At 63.2% G+C, this 11,901-nt stretch overlaps 1 long non-coding RNA gene across 1 annotated transcript; it reads right to left on the bottom strand.

The window, feature by feature from the left end:
- Positions 1-215: 215 nt before the first annotated feature.
- On the bottom strand, positions 216-11,694 carry LOC133629063 (uncharacterized). Its single transcript, XR_009820953.1, has 3 exons — positions 9,211-11,694; positions 6,368-6,442; positions 216-370 (listed from the first exon to the last, which is right to left on the bottom strand). It is a non-coding gene; the product is annotated as an uncharacterized LOC133629063 (long non-coding RNA).
- Positions 11,695-11,901: the final 207 nt, after the last annotated feature.

Below are 11,901 nucleotides of genomic sequence, written 5' to 3'. Positions count from 1 at the left end.
AGTTTTGGGGGGTGCCTGGTGTCACTTTGGGGGTCCCTGGGGGCAGTTTTGGGGGTCCCTGGGGGCAGTTTTGGGGTCCCTGGGGGCACTTTGGGGGTCCCTGGGGCAGTTTGGGGGTCCCTGGGGGCAGTTTGGGGGTCCCTGGGGGCAGTTTTGGGGGTCCCTGTTGCCCACCCCCCTCCCCTTTGATCTCAGTCACACCGGGGGGTGTCTCATTGCTTTATTGGGGGGGTCCCCAAGGTTTTTTGGGGGCTCCCAAGGTGCTTTTGGGGGGGTCTCAGGGGTCCCTGAAGGCCGGGGGGGGCAGCAGAGGCCCCTCCCCCTCCTCTTCCTCCTCCTCTTCCTCCCGGCTCCTGCCCCACGTGGGCACCTGGGGGGGGGGGGGGGGGGGGGTTGGTTTTGGGGGGGCTTTGGGGGGGGAGGGGGGACACCCTCATATTGTCACCCACCCCCTCCAAAGAGCCCCCCAAAGAGACCCCAAAGACCCCCCAAGTCATTCCCAAAGACCCCCCCCAAGTCACCCCCAAAAGACACCCCCAGAGACCCCAAAGTTGCCCCCAGAGAGACCCCCAAAGACCCCCCCAAGTCATCCCCAAAGAGACCCCCAAAGACCCCCCAAGTCACCCCCAAAAGAGACCCAAAAGATCCCCCCAAAGACCTCCCAAAGATCCCCCCAGGTCACCCCCAAAGAGACCCCCCAGAGACCCCAAAGACCCCCCAAGTCACCCCCAAAAGAGACCCCAAAGACCCCCCAAAGATCCCCCCAAAGAGACCCCAAAGACCCCCCAAGTCACCCCCAAAAGACACCCCCAGAGAGACCCCAAAGACCCCCCCAAAGAGACCCCAAAGACCCCCCAAAGACCCCCCCAAAGAGACCCCAAAGACCCCCCAAAGACCCCCCCAAAGAGACCCCAAAGAGACCCCCAGAGACCCCAAAGACCCCCCAAGTCACCCCCAAAAGACAACCCCAAAGAGCCCAAGTCACCCCCAAAAGAGACCCCAAAGACCCCCCAGGTCACCCCCCAAAAGAGACCCCCAGAGACCCCAAAGACCCCAAAGTTGCCCCCAGAGAGACCCCCAAAGACCCCCCCAAGTCACCCCCCAAAGATCCCCCCAAAGAGACCCCAAAGACTCCCAAGTCACCCCCCAAAGAGACCCCCCAGAGACCCCAAAGACCCCAAAGTTGCCCCCAAAAGAGACCCCAAAGACCCCCCCAAAAAGGACCCCCCAAGTCACCCCCAAAGAGATTCCAAAGACCCCCCCAGGTCACCCCCAAATCACCCCAAAACCCCCCAAATCACCCCTAAAGCCCCCCAAAATCCCTTCAGACTCCCAAGTCCCCCCAAAAACCCCCCCAGACCCCCCCAAATCCCCCCTAAAGCCCCCAAAAGCCCCTCAGAGCCCCCAAATCCCCCCCAGACCCCCAAAATCCCACCTAAAGCCCCCCAAATCCCCTCCAGACCCCCCAAATCACCTCAAACCCCCCCAAATCCCCCTAAAGCCCCTCAGAGCCCCCCCCAAATCAGCTCCAAATCCCCCCAGACACCCCCAGAGCCCCCAAATCCCCCCAAAAGCCCCCCCAGACCCCCCCAAATCCCCCAAAAGACCCCCCAAAATCAGTCTCAAACCCCCCCTGACCCCCCAAATCCCCCCTAAAACCCCCCCAAAAGCCCCTCAGAGCACCCCCAAAGCCCCCCAAACTGCCCCCAGACCCCCCCAAATCCCCTCAGATCCCCCCAAAAGGCCCTCAGACACCCAAAATCCCCCCTAAAGCCCCCCAAATCCCCCACAGACCCCCCAAAACCCCCTAAAGCCCCTCAGAGCCCCCCCAAATCAGCTCCAAACCCCCCCAGACACCCCCAAAGCCCCCCAGAGCCCCCAAATCCCCCCTAAAGCCCCCCAAAAGCCCCTCAGAGCCCCCCAAATCTCCCTCAGATCCCCCAAATCAGCCCCAAACCCCCCACAGACCCCCCAAATCCCCTCAAATCCCCCCAAAAGCCCCCCCCAGACCCCCCAAATCCCCCCCCAAATCAGTCCCAAAACCCCCCCTGGACCCCCCAAATCCCCCCTAAAGGCCCCCAAAAGCTCCTCAGACCCCCCCAAATGAGCTCCAAACTCCCCATAGACCCCCCAAAAGCCCCTCAAATCCCCCCAGACCCCCCCAAATCAGCCCCAAACCCCCACAGACCCCCCCAAATCAGTCCCCACCCCCCCAATCCCCCCCAAAAGCCCCTCCCAAAGCCCCCCAAATTCCCCACAGACCCCCAAATCCCCCCTAAAGCCCCCCAAATCCCCCTCAGACCCCCCAAGTCAACCCAAACCCCCCACAGACCCCCCAAAACCCCCTAAAGCCCCTCAGAGCCCCCCCAAATCAGCTCCAACCCCCCCCCAGACACCCCCAGAGCCCCCAAATCCCCCCAAAAGCCCCCCCAGACCCCCCAAAGACCCCCCAAAATCAGTCTCAAATCCCCCCTGACCCCCCAAATCCCCCCAAAAGACCCCCAAATCCCCCAAAGACCCCCCAAATCAGTCCCAAACCCCCCAGACCCCCCAACTCCTCCCTAAAGCCCCCCAAAAGCCCCTCAGAGCCCCCCAAATCCCCCTCAGACCCCCCAAAATCCCCCCTAAAGCCCCCAAAAGCTCCTCAGACCCCCCCCAAATGAGCTCCAAACTCCCCATAGACCCCCCAAAAGCCCCTCAAATCCCCCCAGAGCCCCCAAATCCCCCCAAAAGCCCCTCAGACCCCCCAAATCCCCCTAAAGCCCCCCAAAAGCCCCTCAGAGCCCCCCCAAACTCCCCCCAGACCCCCCAAAAGCCCCTCAAATCCCCCCAGACCCCCCGAAATCACCTCAAACCCCCCACAGACCCCCCCAAAACCCCCTAAAGCCCCTCAGAGCCCCCCCAAATCAGCTCCAAACCCCCCCAGACACCCCCAAAGCCCCCCAGAGCCCCCAAATCCCCCAAAGACCCCCAAATCAGTCCCAAACTCCCCATAGACCCCCCAAAAGCCCCTCAAATTCCCCCAGACCCCCCCAAATCCCCCTAAAGCCCCTCAGAGCCCCCCAAATCAGCTCCAAACCCCCCCAGACACCCCCAAAGCCCCCCAGAGCCCCCAAATCCCCCCCAAAAGAGCCCCAGGACCCCCCAAAATCAGCCTCAAACCCCCCCTGAACCCCCAAATCCCCCTAAAGCCCCTCAGACCCCCCCAAACCGCCCCCAAACGCCGCCCAAATCCCCCTCAGACCCCCCAAATCACCCCAAACCCCCCCAGACCCCCCCAAATCACCAAACGCCGCCCAAATCCCCCTCAGACCCCCCAAATCACCCCAAACCCCCCCAGACCCCCCCAAATCCCCCCTAAAGCCCCCAAAAGCCCCTCAGAGCCCCCCAAATGAGCTCCAAACTCCCCCCAGACCCCCCCCAAATCCCCCCAAAAGCCCCTCAGAGCCCCCCCAAATCAGCTCCAAACCCCCCCAGACACCCCCAAAGCCCCCCAGAGCCCCCAAATCCCCCAAAGACCCCCCAAATCAGTCCCAAACTCCCCATAGACCCCCCAAAAGCCCCTCAAATTCCCCCCAGACCCCCCCAAAACCCCCTAAAGCCCCTCAGAGCCCCCCCAAATCAGCTCCAAACCCCCCCAGACACCCCCAAAGCCCCCCAGAGCCCCCAAATCCCCCCAAAAGCCCCCCCAGACCCCCCAAATCCCCCAAAGACCCCCCAAAATCAGTCTCAAATCCCCCCTGACCCCCCAAATCCCCCCTAAAACCCCACCAAAAGCCCCTCAGAGCACCCCCCAAAGCCCCCCAAACTGCCCCCAGACCCCCCCCAAATCCCCTCAGATCCCCCCAAAAGGCCCTCAGACACCCAAAATCCCCCCTAAAAGCCCCCCAAATCCCCCACAGACCCCCCAAAACCCCCTAAAGCCCCTCAGAGCCCCCCCAAATCAGCTCCAAACCCCCCCAGACACCCCCAAAGCCCCCCCAGAGCCCCCAAATCCCCCCTAAAGCCCCCCAAAAGCCCCTCAGAGCCCCCCAAATCTCCCTCAGATCCCCCAAATCAGCCCCAAACCCCCCACAGACCCCCCAAATCCCCTCAAATCCCCCCAAAAGCCCCCCCAGACCCCCCAAATCCCCCCCAAATCAGTCCCAAACCCCCCTGGACCCCCCAAATCCCCCCTAAAGGCCCCCAAAAGCTCCTCAGACCCCCCCAAATGAGCTCCAAACTCCCCATAGACCCCCCAAAAGCCCCTCAAATCCCCCCAGACCCCCCCAAATCAGCCCCAAACCCCCACAGACCCCCCCAAATCAGTCCCCACCCCCTCAATCCCCCCAAAAGCCCCTCCCAAAGCCCCCCAAATTCCCCACAGACCCCCAAAATCCCCCTAAAGCCCCCCAAAAGCCCCTCAGAGCCCCCCCAAACTCCCCCCAGACCCCCCAAAAGCCCCTCAAATCCCCCCCAGACCCCCCGAAATCACCTCAAACCCACCACAGACCCCCCCAAAACCCCCTAAAGCCCCTCAGAGCCCCCCCAAATCAGCTCCAAACCCCCCCAGACACCCCCAGAGCCCCCAAATCCCCCCAAAAGCCCCCCCAGACCCCCCAAATCCCCCAAAGACCCCCCAAATCAGTCCCAAACCCCCCAGACCCCCCAAATCCTCCCTAAAGCCCCCCAAAAGCCCCTCAGAGCCCCCCAAATCCCCCTCAGACCCCCCAAAATCCCCCCTAAAGCCCCCCCAAAAGCTCCTCAGACCCCCCCAAATGAGCTCCAAACTCCCCATAGACCCCCCAAAAGCCCCTCAAATCCCCCCAGAGCCCCCCAAATCCCCCCAAAAGCCCTCAGACCCCCCAAATCCCCCTAAAGCCCCCCAAAAGCCCCTCAGAGCCCCCCCAAACTCCCCCCAGACCCCCCAAAAGCCCCTCAAATCCCCCCCAGACCCCCCCGAAATCACCTCAAACCCCCCACAGACCCCCCCAAAACCCCCTAAAGCCCCTCAGAGCCCCCCCAAATCAGCTCCAAACCCCCCCAGACACCCCCAAAGCCCCCCAGAGCCCCCAAATCCCCCCTAAAGCCCCCCAAAAGCCCCTCAGAGCCCCCCAAATCTCCCTCAGATCCCCCAAATCAGCCCCAAACCCCCCACAGACCCCCCAAATCCCCTCAAATCCCCCCAAAAGCCCCCCCAGACCCCCCAAATCCCCCCCAAATCAGTCCCAAACCCCCCCGGACCCCCCAAATCCCCCCTAAAGGCCCCCAAAAGCTCCTCAGACCCCCCCAAATGAGCTCCAAACTCCCCATAGACCCCCCAAAAGCCCCTCAAATCCCCCCAGACCCCCCCAAATCAGCCCCAAACCCCCACAGACCCCCCCAAATCAGTCCCCACCCCCTCAATCCCCCCAAAAGCCCCTCCCAAAGCCCCCCAAATTCCCCACAGACCCCCAAAATCCCCCCTAAAGCCCCCCAAATCCCCCTCAGACCCCCCAAGTCAACCCAAACCCCCCACAGACCCCCCAAAACCCCCTAAAGCCCCTCAGAGCCCCCCCAAATCAGCTCCAAACCCCCCCCAGACACCCCCAGAGCCCCCAAATCCCCCCAAAAGCCCCCCCAGACCCCCCAAAGACCCCCCCAAAATCAGTCTCAAATCCCCCCTGACCCCCCAAATCCCCCCAAAAGACCCCCAAATCCCCCAAAGACCCCCCAAATCAGTCCCAAACCCCCCAGACCCCCCAAATCCTCCCTAAAGCCCCCCAAAAGCCCCTCAGAGCCCCCCAAATCCCCCTCAGACCCCCCAAAATCCCCCCTAAAGCCCCCCAAAAGCTCCTCAGACCCCCCCAAATGAGCTCCAAACTCCCCATAGACCCCCCAAAAGCCCCTCAAATCCCCCCAGAGCCCCCCAAATCCCCCCAAAAGCCCCTCAGACCCCCCAAATCCCCCTAAAGCCCCCCAAAAGCCCCTCAGAGCCCCCCCAAACTCCCCCCAGACCCCCCAAAAGCCCCTCAAATCCCCCCCAGACCCCCCGAAATCACCTCAAACCCCCCACAGACCCCCCCAAAACCCCCTAAAGCCCCTCAGAGCCCCCCCAAATCAGCTCCAAACCCCCCCAGACACCCCCAAAGCCCCCCAGAGCCCCCAAATCCCCCAAAGACCCCCCCAAATCAGTCCCAAACTCCCCATAGACCCCCCAAAAGCCCCTCAAATTCCCCCCAGACCCCCCCAAATCCCCCTAAAGCCCCTCAGAGCCCCCAAATCCCCCCCAAAAGAGCCCCCAGACCCCCCAAAATCAGCCTCAAACCCCCCCTGACCCCCCAAATCCCCCCTAAAGCCCCTCAGACCCCCCCAAACCCCCCCCAAACGCCGCCCCTCCCCCACTCACGGGCTGCTGGCGGGGGGGCTCCCGCAGCCCCTCCCCCCCCGGCCCCGTCAGCGTCGCCCGTTCCAGCGCCTGCGCCTGAGCCCCGCGGGGCAAAACACGCGTGGGACCCCCCCGCGAGACCCCCAAAACCCCACGGGACCCCCCAAAACCCCACGGGACCCCCCCCAACCCCATCGGACCCCCCCCAGACCCCATCGGACCCCCCCAGACACACAGGGACACCCCAAAACCCCCCCAAATCTTCCCCCCCCCACCCACGGGACCCCCCAAAAAACACGCGTGGGACCCCCCGCGGGACCCCCACCCACGGGACCCCCCCAAACCCCACGGGACCCCCCCAAGCCCATCGGAGCCCCCCAGATCCACAGAGACACCCCAAAACCCCGGAGACCCCCCCAAATCTCCACCCCCCCACCCACGGAACCCCCCAAAAACACGCGTGGGACCCCCCCGCGAGACCCCCCAAAACCCCACGGGACCCCCCCAGACCCCATCGGACCCCCCCAGACACACAGGGACACCCCAAAACCCCCCCAAATCTTACCCCCCCACCCACGGGACCCCCCCAAAAACACGCGTGAGACCCCCCCCCTCGCGACCCCCACCCACGGGACCCCCCCAAGGGGACCCCCCAAAACCCCACGGGACCCCCCCAGATCCACAGGGACACCCCAAAACCCCCCCAAATCTTACCCCCCCCACCCCATGGGACCCCCCCAAAAACACGCGTGGGACCCCCCCCGCGCGACCCTCACCCACGGGACCCCCTCCAGGGGACCCCCCAAAACCCCACGGGATCCCCCCCCAAACCCATCGGACCCCCCCAGACCCCATCGGACCCCCCCAGACCCACAGAGACACCCCAAAACCCCCCCAAATCTTCCCCCCACACCCACGGGACCCCCCCAAAAACACGCGTGGGACCCCCCCCCGCGCGACCCCCCCACCCACGGGACCCCTCCAGGGGACCTCCCAAAACCCCATCGGACCCCCCCAGACCCACAGGGACACCCCAAAACCCCCCCCAAATCTTCCCCCCCCACCCACGGGACCCCCCCAAAAACACGCGTGGGACCCCCCCCGCGACACCCCCAAAACGCCACGGGACCCCCCCAAAACCCCACGGGACCCCCCCCAAGCCCATCGGACCCCCCCAGACCCCATCGGAGCCCCCCCAGACCCACAGGGACACCCCAAAACCCCCCCCAAATCTTACCCCCCCACCCACGGGACCCCCCCAAAAACACGCGTGGGACCCCCCCCTCGCGACCCCCACCCACGGGACCCCCCCAAGGGGACCCCCCAAAACCCCACGGGACCCCCCCAGACCCCATCGGACCCCCCCAGACCCACAGGGACACCCCAAAACCCCCCCAAATCTTCCCCCCACACCCCATGGGACCCCCCCAAAAACACGCGTGGGACCCCCCCCCTCGCGACCCCCACCCACGGGACCCCCCCAAGGGGACCCCCCAAAACCCCACGGGACACCCCCAAACCCATTGGACCCCCCCAGACCCACAGGGACACCCCAAAACACCCCCAAATCTTCCCCCCCCACCCACGGGACCCCCAAAAAACACGCGTGGGACCCCCCCCCACGGGACCCCCCAAAACCCCACGGGACCCCCCCAAGCCCATCGGACCCCCCCAGACCCACAGGGACACCCCAAAACCCCATCTGGGAGCACTGGGAGGGAACTGGGAGGGGACTGGGGGTACTGGGAGGTTACTGGGAGCACTGGGAGGGGACTGGGAGGGGACTGGGGGTACTGGGAGGGGATTGGGAGGGGACTGGGAGTACTGGGAGGGAACTGGGACGGGACTGGGGGTACTGGGCGGGAACTGGGAGGTTACTGGGAGCACTGGGAGGGGACTGGGAGGGGACTGGGGGTACTGGGAGGGGATTGGGAGGTTACTGGGAGCACTGGGAGAGGACACTGGGAGCACTGGGATGTTACTGGGAGCACTGGGAGTAAACTGAGAAGTTACTGAGAGGTTACTGGGAGCACTGGGAGGGAACTGGGAGGGGATTGGAGGCACTGGGATGTTACTGGGAGCACTGGGAGGGCGTTACTGGTGGTTACTGGGAGCACTGGGAGGTGGTTACTGGGAACACTGGGAAGGGGTTACTGGTGGTTACTGGGAGCACTGCGAGGTGGTTATGGGAGCATTGGGAGGTGGTTACTGGGAGCACTGGGAGGGGTTACTGGGAGCACTGGGAGGGGTTACAGGTGGTTACTGGGAGGGGGTTACTGGGAGCACTGGGAGGGGGTTACTGGTGGTTACTGGGAGCACTGGGAGGGGTTACTGGGAGCACTGGGAGGTGGTTACTGGGAGCACTGGGAGGGGTTACAGGTGGTTACTGGGAGGGGGTTACTAGGAGCACTGGTAGGGGGTTACTGGTGGTTACTGGGAGCACTGGGAGGGGTTACAGGTGGTTACTGGGAGCACTGGGAGGGGTTACAGGTGGTTACTGGGAGGGGGTTACTGGGAGCACTGGGAGGGGGTTACTGGTGGTTACTGGGAGCACTGGGAGGGGTTACAGGTGGTTACTGGGAGGGGGTTACTGGTGGTTACTGGGAGCACTGGGAGGGGGTTACTGGGAGCACTGGGAGGTGGTTACTGGGAGCACTGGGAGGGGTTACTGGTGGTTACTGGGAGCACTGGGAGGTGGTTACTGGGAGCACTGGGAGGGGGTTACTGGTGGTTACTGGGAGCACTGGGAGGGGGTTACAGGTGGTTACTGGGAGCACTGGGAGGGGTTACTGGTGGTTACTGGGAGCACTGGGAGGGGTTACTGGGAGCACTGGGAGGGGTTACTGGGAGCACTGGTCCCTCACCAGCCCGTGCAGCCGCTGCTCCAGGAGCCGGTTCAGCCGCTGGGACGTGGCGTAATCGGCCTCCAGCCTGTGGGGAACTGGGAGCACTGGGAGGGAACTGGGAGCACTGGGACGCACTGGGATGGGTCACTGGGGGCACTGGGACAGAACTGGGAGCACTGGGAGGGAACTGGGAGGCTGAACTGGGGCAGTGGGGACACTGGGGACACTGGGAGGGGGCACTGGGGGCACTGGGACGCACTGGGAGGGGACTGGGAGCACTGGGAGGGAACTGGGAGGCTGAACTGGGGCCACTGGGGGACACTGGGGACACTAGGAGGGGGCACTGGGATGTTACTGGGAGGCACTGGGAGGGAACTGGGAGGCTGAACTGGGGCACTGGGAGCACTGGGGACACTGGGAGGGGGCACTGGGATGTTACTGGAGGGAACTGGGAGGCTGAATTGGGGCACTGGGAGCACTGGGCTGTTACTGGGCGTTACTGGGATGTCACTGGGGGCACTGGGATGTTATTGGGCCACGACTGGGCCGTTACTGGGAACACTGGGCTGTTACTGGACCGTTACTGGGATGTCACTGGGCTGTTACTGGGAAGTTACTGGGAAGTTACTGGAAGTTACTGGGAGCACTGGGCTGTTACTGGGCCGTTACTGGGAACACTGGGCTGTTACTGGGCCGTTATTGGGATGTCACTGGGCTGTTACTGGGAAGTTACTGGGAAGTTACTGGGAGCACTGGGCTGTTACTGGGCCGTTACTGGGAGCACTGGGCTGTTACTGGGAGGTTACTGGGAGGTTACTGGGCCGTTACTGGGCAGTTACTGGGAGGTTACTGGGAGGTTACTAGACCATTACTGGGCTGTTACTGGGCCGTTACTGGGAGGTTACTAGGCCATTACTGGGCTGTTACTGGGCTGTTACTGGGAGGTTACTGGGCCATTACTGGGCTGTTACTGGGAGGTTACTGGAGGTTACTGGGTGGTTACTGGGAGGTTACTGGGAGGTTACTGGGAGGTTACTAGGCTGTTACTGGGCCATTACTGTGCCGTTACTGGGCCGTTACTGGGAGGTTACTGGGCGGTTACTGGGCCATTACTGGGAGGTTACTGGGAGGTTACTGGGAGGTTACTGGGCCATTACTGGGAGGTTACTGGAGGTTACTGGGAGGTTACTGGGCCATTACTGGGCCATTACTGGGCCGTTACTGGGAGGTTACTGGGCCATTACTGGGAGGTTACTGGGAGGTTACTGGGCTGTTACTGGGAGGTTACTGGGAGGTTACTGGGCCATTACTGGGAGGTTACTGGGAGGTTACTGGCTGTTACTGGGAGGTTACTGGGAGGTTACTGGGAGGTTACTGGGCTGTTACTGGGAGGTTACTGGGAGGTTACTGGGCCGTTACTGGGAGGTTACTGGGCCATTACTGGGCCGTTACTGGGCCATTACTGGGAGGTTACTGGGCCATTACTGGGCCGTTACTGGGAGGTTACTGGGAGGTTACTGGGCCGTTACTGGGCCGTTACTGCGCCGTTACTGGGAGGTTACTGGGAGGTTACTGGGCGGTTACTGGGAGGTTACTGGGCCATTACTGGGCCGTTACTGGGCCATTACTGGGCCGTTACTGGGAGGTTACTGGGCGGTTACTGGGCCATTACTGGGCCGTTACTGGGCCATTACTGGGAGGTTACTGGGCCATTACTGGGCCGTTACTGGGAGGTTACTGGGAGGTTACTGGGCCGTTACTGGGCCGTTACTGCGCCGTTACTGGGAGGTTACTGGGAGGTTACTGGGCGGTTACTGGGAGGTTACTGGGCCATTACTGGGCCGTTACTGGGCCATTACTGGGCCGTTACTGGGAGGTTACTGGGCGGTTACTGGGCCATTACTGGGCCGTTACTGGGCCATTACTGGGAGGTTACTGGGCCATTACTGGGCCGTTACTGGGAGGTTACTGGGAGGTTACTGGGCCGTTACTGGGCCGTTACTGCGCCGTTACTGGGAGGTTACTGGGAGGTTACTGGGCCATTACTGGGCCGTTACTGGGCCATTACTGGGCCGTTACTGGGAGGTTACTGGGCGGTTACTGGGCCGTTACTGGGCCGTTACTGCGCCGTTACTGGGAGGTTACTGGGCCATTACTGGGCCGTTACTGGGAGGTTACTGGGTGGTTACTGGGATGTTACTGGGAGGTTACTGGGCGGTTACTGGGTGGTTACTGGGAGGTTACTGGGAGGTTACTGGGTGGTTACTGGGCCGTTACTGCGCCGTTACTGGGAGGTTACTGGGCCGTTACTGGGCCGTTACTGGGAGGTTACTGGGTGGTTACTGGGCTGTTACTGGGAGGTTACTGGGAGGTTACTGGGAGGTTACTGGGAGCCAGCCCCCCCCGCAGCGCCCCTACCGGCCGATCTGCGCCCGCAGCGCCTCCAGCTCCAGCCGCGCCGGGGGGGGGCTGCGGGGGGACACGATGGGACCCCAAAACTGATCAGGGACACCCCAAAACTGACCCCAGGGACCCCCAAACCGACCCCGGGACACCCCAAAACTGACCCAGGGACCCCCAAACCGACCCCGGGACACCCCAAAACTGACCCCAGGGACCCCCAAACCGACCCCGGGACACCCCAAAACTGACCCAGGGACACCCCAAACTGACCCAGGGACCACAAAACTGACCCAGGCACCCCAAAAC

Source organism: Colius striatus, unplaced genomic scaffold (assembly GCF_028858725.1).
Source record: "Colius striatus isolate bColStr4 unplaced genomic scaffold, bColStr4.1.hap1 scaffold_111, whole genome shotgun sequence".
NCBI lineage: Eukaryota > Metazoa > Chordata > Aves > Coliiformes > Coliidae > Colius > Colius striatus.
The sequence above is the reverse complement of the archived record's forward strand: the minus strand, read 5'-3'. Positions and strand labels throughout refer to the sequence as shown.